At 42.6% G+C, this 6,000-nt stretch overlaps 1 protein-coding gene and 1 pseudogene across 1 annotated transcript in view; one reads left to right on the top strand and one right to left on the bottom strand.

Moving 5' to 3' along the window:
- The window catches only part of LOC109395302 (aspartyl aminopeptidase pseudogene), a 22,999-nt pseudogene extending 17,230 nt beyond the window's left edge, over positions 1–5,769 (top strand).
- CDK14 (cyclin dependent kinase 14) overlaps positions 1–6,000 on the bottom strand; it is a 504,392-nt gene that overhangs the window by 456,164 nt on the left and 42,228 nt on the right. The window lies entirely within an intron of this gene.

Genomic DNA, 6,000 nt, shown 5'->3' with positions numbered 1-6,000 from the left:
TCCTTCAGTTTTAAAGGATATTTATTGGATATAGAATTCTAGGTTGGTGGGGATTTTTAAAGTTTTTTCTTTAGGCATTTCTTTCACTCTATCTTGCTTACCTAGTTTCTGATGAAAAGTCTGATGTAATTGTTATCCTGTTCTTTTCTACGTATTTTTTCCTGAAGCTTCAATCAAGATGTTTTCTCTGTTTTTCTACAGTTTGAATATGATAAGCCTACGAGTGGGTTTTGGGGTTTTTTTTACTTTGTGTGTGTGTGTGTGTGTGTGTATATATATATATATACACACACACACACACACACACACACACACATCTCCATATCCTATTTGGTGTGCTCTGAGCTTCATGAACTTGTGGTTTGGAGTCTGTCATGAATGGTGGAATGTTTTTTGCCATTACTACTTCAAATGCTTCTGCTCCATTCTTTCTTCTGTTGGTATTTCAATTACGATACAGCGTTTTCCTCTCAACCCCCTACTTCCTTCCCTGACTGCAGTATTCCCAGTCTATTTCCTTGGGGCCCTGACCATTATTTACTATGGTTTCTCCCACTTACGTGAGACAGAAAGCTGGAGAGAGCTTGAGTGGGAGAAACTCCCTTCCACCAGCTGGGATAAGGCTGCCCAGTAAGGAAGCTTTTGTGAAGAAGAATACTCTGGGTGTGTTTAACACAGATTACTCGCCCCTCCTCCTGCCACAGCCACAGGGCAACTTCTCTCCATGATCTTCACTGTGAGAAACTTGTGGGGTGCCTGGAGACAAAGTCCAAGAAAAAGTGGAGGCTTCCCTAAGACTGCAGCCCCCAGGAGTTTTCACTCTCCCGTTTGTCCACACTCAGCCTCCAACAAGTCATCACAATAGTCCCTGTCTGTTTATGGCTCCAGCATCTTGCGCTCCAGGGAAAGACATAAGGGCTATGCCTACCTGGACGTGTCTACCTCTTCAGAGCTCAGTATAGTGGTTTTCCCTGTGACCTCTGTTCTCGGAACAACTGAAGAAAATACGTTGATTTTCAGTTTGTCCAGCTTATTCTCTTTGTACGGATGAGAGCAACAACTCCCAAGCCCCTTACATGTTAGAACTGAAGCCAGAAGCCTTACTTCCTATGTCTTGGGATGTTTGCTCTGAGAACCCAGTCACCGTGCTATTAGAAAGCCCAAGCCATGTGCAGAGCCAGCTCCCGCTTTCCAGCTACAGGAGTGAACCACATTGGCAGTGGATCCCTCACATCGCAGGCAAGCTGCACAAAATGATACCATATGAACAGAAACAAACCTGTGCTGCCCAGCCCTTCCCCAACTGCAGATTCATGAGCAAATTATATGACAGCTATTGCTCTAAGTCTCTAAGTTTTGGGTGGTTCATTTTGTAAACACACACACACACACACACACCATTCCTAAAATGATCCTCAAGGCCTTGCTAACTTCTCAAAAATAAATTCATCCAAATCTCCCCGGAAAACATCCCATGCCCCCAGTCACATGGGGCTCTCCGAGTTTACAGAACCGCCACCCCCACCGAGCTTTTCCCAGGGCCTGGCATGGAACACTCCTGTCCTTACTCTTCACTTGATTGGTCACATCTCCTGCTTCAGATCTAAGCATAACTGTGCCCTTCTCAGCAAGGCTTCCATTGTCTGTCCATCTAGCGTACCTACTGCCTACCCCTCTCGCTCACACAGATACATATAACCCACCACTCTCTACCTTAATTCATTCTCATAGATCTTTTTTCCTTTATGCAATTTGAAATTACAAATATGTCTGCTGACTTGATTAATTTTTGCCTCCCCAGCTAGATGGCAGGCTCCACGCGAGGAGGAACTTGGTTTTGTTCACCACTGCATATCCACTGCCTGGCCCAGTACACAGAACACATCAGGAGCTTAGTAAGTACCTCTAAAGGAATGGGCCCTTTTATACTTTTTTTTTTTAGCTGAGCCATCCTGCTGCTACCTGTTGGCAGCTCAGCGGCTGCTCAGCTCGGGCTGGACTCAAACCGCTGTTGCTCAGAGCTCAAACTCTTAAGCGAGCTCTTAACCAACTGAGCCACTCGGCCGGAGGAATGGGCCCTTTAAAGCAGACACTGCCTCCATGCATTCCCTGTTTAGACAAGGGCTTCTCACCCGTGGTTCTATTGACACTTTGGGCCAAATAATTCCTTGCTGCAGAACACTTTCTGTTCATTGGTAAGGTGATTCAGCAGCAGTCTTGGCCTCTACGTTCTAGGTGCCAATAACACCATGGCTGCTCCCCAAGCTGTGAAAACCAAGAATGGTTCCAGGTATCATCAAAGGTATCTTGTGGAGAACAATCGATTACTAGTTGAGAACCACTAGTTTAGACTAGAAAGATGCTCCTTCCCTAGCTAGCATTCTGGTTTAAACTAAAAGGATGCCAACAATAATGAAGCAACTCAGGCAAGGGAGTATGCTTTCAAATGAAACCAATCTTATCATCGTATTCTTCCCCTAGCCCTCCTCAAAAACCACTTCAACTATGGAAGAAAGATGCCAGGAGCCCTGACACTGTAATAATTGCAAATTTCTACACTAGCTCTTTCCAAAATGTCTTCCACTCTCCAAAGAATGTCTCCATTTTTCACCAGCTGGGCATAGCTGACCTCAATTTTGAAGATAACAAATATCACTGATTGTTTTGAGGGTCTCCTAATCAAACAATCAAAGAACCCTAATAGTAAAAACGACCAACAGAGGCCAATACACCTAAACATTGTCTAATAGGAAAGTTATTCCTGTACAGTTTAGTCTAATAATTGAAATCATGCTTCTTGCCTACACAATATCCTCATTGTCACTTTTGTCAAAAAGATGAGGCATTGTTTGTTTATCTGCTGCAGGCTAACTGAAACCAGCTGTACCAATGAACCAGGCTCGAATGCCTTACATTTTTCCTCTAAACGAACTCAGGGCTGAATCTGCAATTTGGATAGACTTGAGGGCAGATGTTGGTGGGTGGGCTATTATCCTCCTTGGCCTAGGAAAAGATAAGAACTCTACTTTTTCAACTTTTACTTACGCACAAGGGGGACCAGATCTGAAAATCACTTGGAGCAAACTCCATTTACTCCATTAATTTTTTTTTAAAAGTCCAGTTCCTCCTGAACGTCATAATGCCATATTTTGTGCATTAAATTGCAAATCTCAACACTGATTGTATTACCATACCGTGATGCCTTTTTCATACCCTGTGACCAGCAGTGTGGCTATAGGCTAGCTCTTTGAAGTAAGCTGTGATAATAAGCTTTGGTCCATTGACCCAAAGTCAAAAAGAAACCAGAGCAGACATAATGAGAACCAGAGAGTGGGCCTTGGGAGCACCCTGCAGCAGAGCTCATATAATGTCATCGGATTTGCCCCTTTCCTACAGACTGCCCATCTCTGGGGAGTAGCCTCCAGGACACCGGAAGTCAGCATGAGAGTCCAGGTGTCAACACATAACATTGAAACTTCAGTGAACCACGAGTCCAATGTTTTTCATCTGGGCATTTCTTTCTGTTAGAATTCTTCAAACTCCTCCTGATAGTGTTTCAATAGGTTGACCTTCAGGGCAAGCAGTAAAAGCCACCTCTTTAATAGCACATATTCTAAAAAGGTAGTTAAGTGCCACTGTCTTCTGACAGCTGCTTGTTTTAATTAACAGCATTTCTTCTCCCTGTTTCTCCTGGGGCTTTAAAAAGCTCTTTGAAATGTATTTAGTATATTTTAGTCTTGGTGTGGGGTAGTCTCTCAATTTATAAGGTCATTTAATTCAACTTCAATAATTCAGCACAAATGGGCCAAATGAAACACTAAAAGAAGATTGGCACTTTCAATCACGTAAGTCTCATGTTACATAAAGTGAGCACATTCCTCCATTGTTCCTATTCACCTCTGACATAACAGTTTAGGGCTGGCACAAACCAGAGTGGGCGGGCTTCTCTGTTTAGCAGGCTCCCACAGGAGTAAAGCTTTGCAGCTTCGCCTCAATAGAAACAGAAGATAAGCAAATTTTTAAAATAATTTTAAAAAAAAGACCAGCTATCAGGATCATCTGCGGGATGACTTTGTCAGCGTAAGTCCAATACTAGAATTCCAGAGATGGCGCCAAGAGCAGGGTTTTTCCCTCTCTAAATCAACACTGGAAGTACCAAAAATCAAAGGCCAGCAGCTCCAGCCTCACATCCCCCCCACATAAAGTAGGAAGGAAAAGAGGACTCTGTCCCAGGTACGAGTAAAGGTTCATGGCATCTCACCACTTGTGGCAAGGCGCAAAAACCTGGGGGGCTCAGGCACCTGGGAGGGAGTGGGGTGTGCTCCCCCAGCAGCTCCCAGGGCGCTGAGGAGCATGTGGGTCCCCCGCATCTCCTGTGTGAGAGTTGAAGTGGCCGGTGGTCAGAGCTCTTACCTACCACAGCCTCGCAATCATAGGTGCTCACATATTAACAACCCACCAACCAACCCTTCCAAGTTATATGCCTTAACTCCAATTCCACTTTAACATAACACATTCCGCTCAATTAAAATTTGCACAATAATCAAAATGAATCAGTTTGCTCTTACTTTAAAGGCCCCCTGGGGCTTTTAACACAGTCCAGTAACAAAGGGTGTTCTATTTCCTTGGAGGACCAAGCCCCAAAGGTCCCAAGAAGTCCTATGAATACACACAGTGATTCAAACACACACCACTGGAGAGAAGGTATTTAAAATACGTTAGTCAACATCATCCTCTCTTCCCTCCCTTTGAAACCCCGTACCAGTTTACCTGGCCTTTCTTATTGCATTCTAGCTTATATAAAATATGTTACCTAAACTCTAGGGTTATTTATGTATATGCACCATCTCCCTTCAAGACTGTTAATTTTCCTGACAGCAGAATCTGCATCTAAGACACTTCGTTTTCCCGTACAGCATAGAACGGGCATAAAAATAACATAATAAACACTTATTAGTTGAATAAGCCCAGAAAATGTTAACAAGTGTCTTAATGTACAAAAGTCGCTGGGAAACTGAGAGGTAAAAAGATGCGTTCAAGGTGCTGAATTTAAAACATTTTAAAACGCCACATTTTAAAATGCTGAGTATTATACAATGCATGATTTTTTTTAAATCCTATATTAACTGCTATAGGGATTTAGAAAAGAACATAATCAGAAAATAAAACCAGGATAGAGATTGGTAGAGTGATCATAAACTACCTCCCTTCCCCAAACATAAACACAAGCCTGCACAAAGAAAATAATTAAGAACCTGGAGAACACTTGTTTATTATTAAAAAAAAAAAAAAATCTCTACTCAAATATGAAGGTATGGGAAGTTCAAAGCTTTTTTTTAAAAAAAACTTATTTTTGAGTGTTGTATATTGATATGCTTGTAGATAACCAGCCATAATCTATAGAACCAAGCTCATTTCCAAGGGGTTACATGGTACAGGAATCTCAGCCAACTTCTCCCCAGCCTATGTATCCCTCCAGGAATAAGAAACTCAAGAGTAATAGAAAGTCTTGCTATTCCTTTCTAAGTTTCTAAATTACGACTAGCACCAACTACTATACGAATCAACAATTACACAAACCTCTTGGTGGGGTGTGGGTTGGAGGAACATCCTTTGCTTAATTATTTAAAGAACCATGAAATAAAAGATGGATTACAAACATGGAAAGTAGGAAAAGAAGAACATCATCGTGAACACAGTGCCAAATTAGTGAGGTCTGAAGTTCCTAAGCGTTATGGATTGACTTGTGTCGTCCAAAAGAGATGTTGAAGTTCTAACCCCCGATACCTCAGCATGTGACCTTATGTGGAAACAGGGTCTTGACAGAGGTGACCAAGTTCAAATGAGGTCATTAGGGTGAGCCCTCATGCAATATGAAATGTCCTTATTAAAAGGGGGCATTTGGACATAGGGACGGACACACAGGGAGAACAAACACCATGTGAACATGAAGGCAGAGATCAGGGTGATGCTTCTAGAAGCCAGGAATGCCACAAATTG

The sequence above is a fragment of the Hipposideros armiger genome, unplaced genomic scaffold (assembly GCF_001890085.2).
Source record: "Hipposideros armiger isolate ML-2016 unplaced genomic scaffold, ASM189008v1 scaffold_465, whole genome shotgun sequence".
Classification (NCBI taxonomy): Eukaryota; Metazoa; Chordata; class Mammalia; order Chiroptera; family Hipposideridae; genus Hipposideros; species Hipposideros armiger.
Note: the sequence above shows the minus strand (reverse complement) of the source record. Positions and strands in the feature narration are given on the sequence as shown.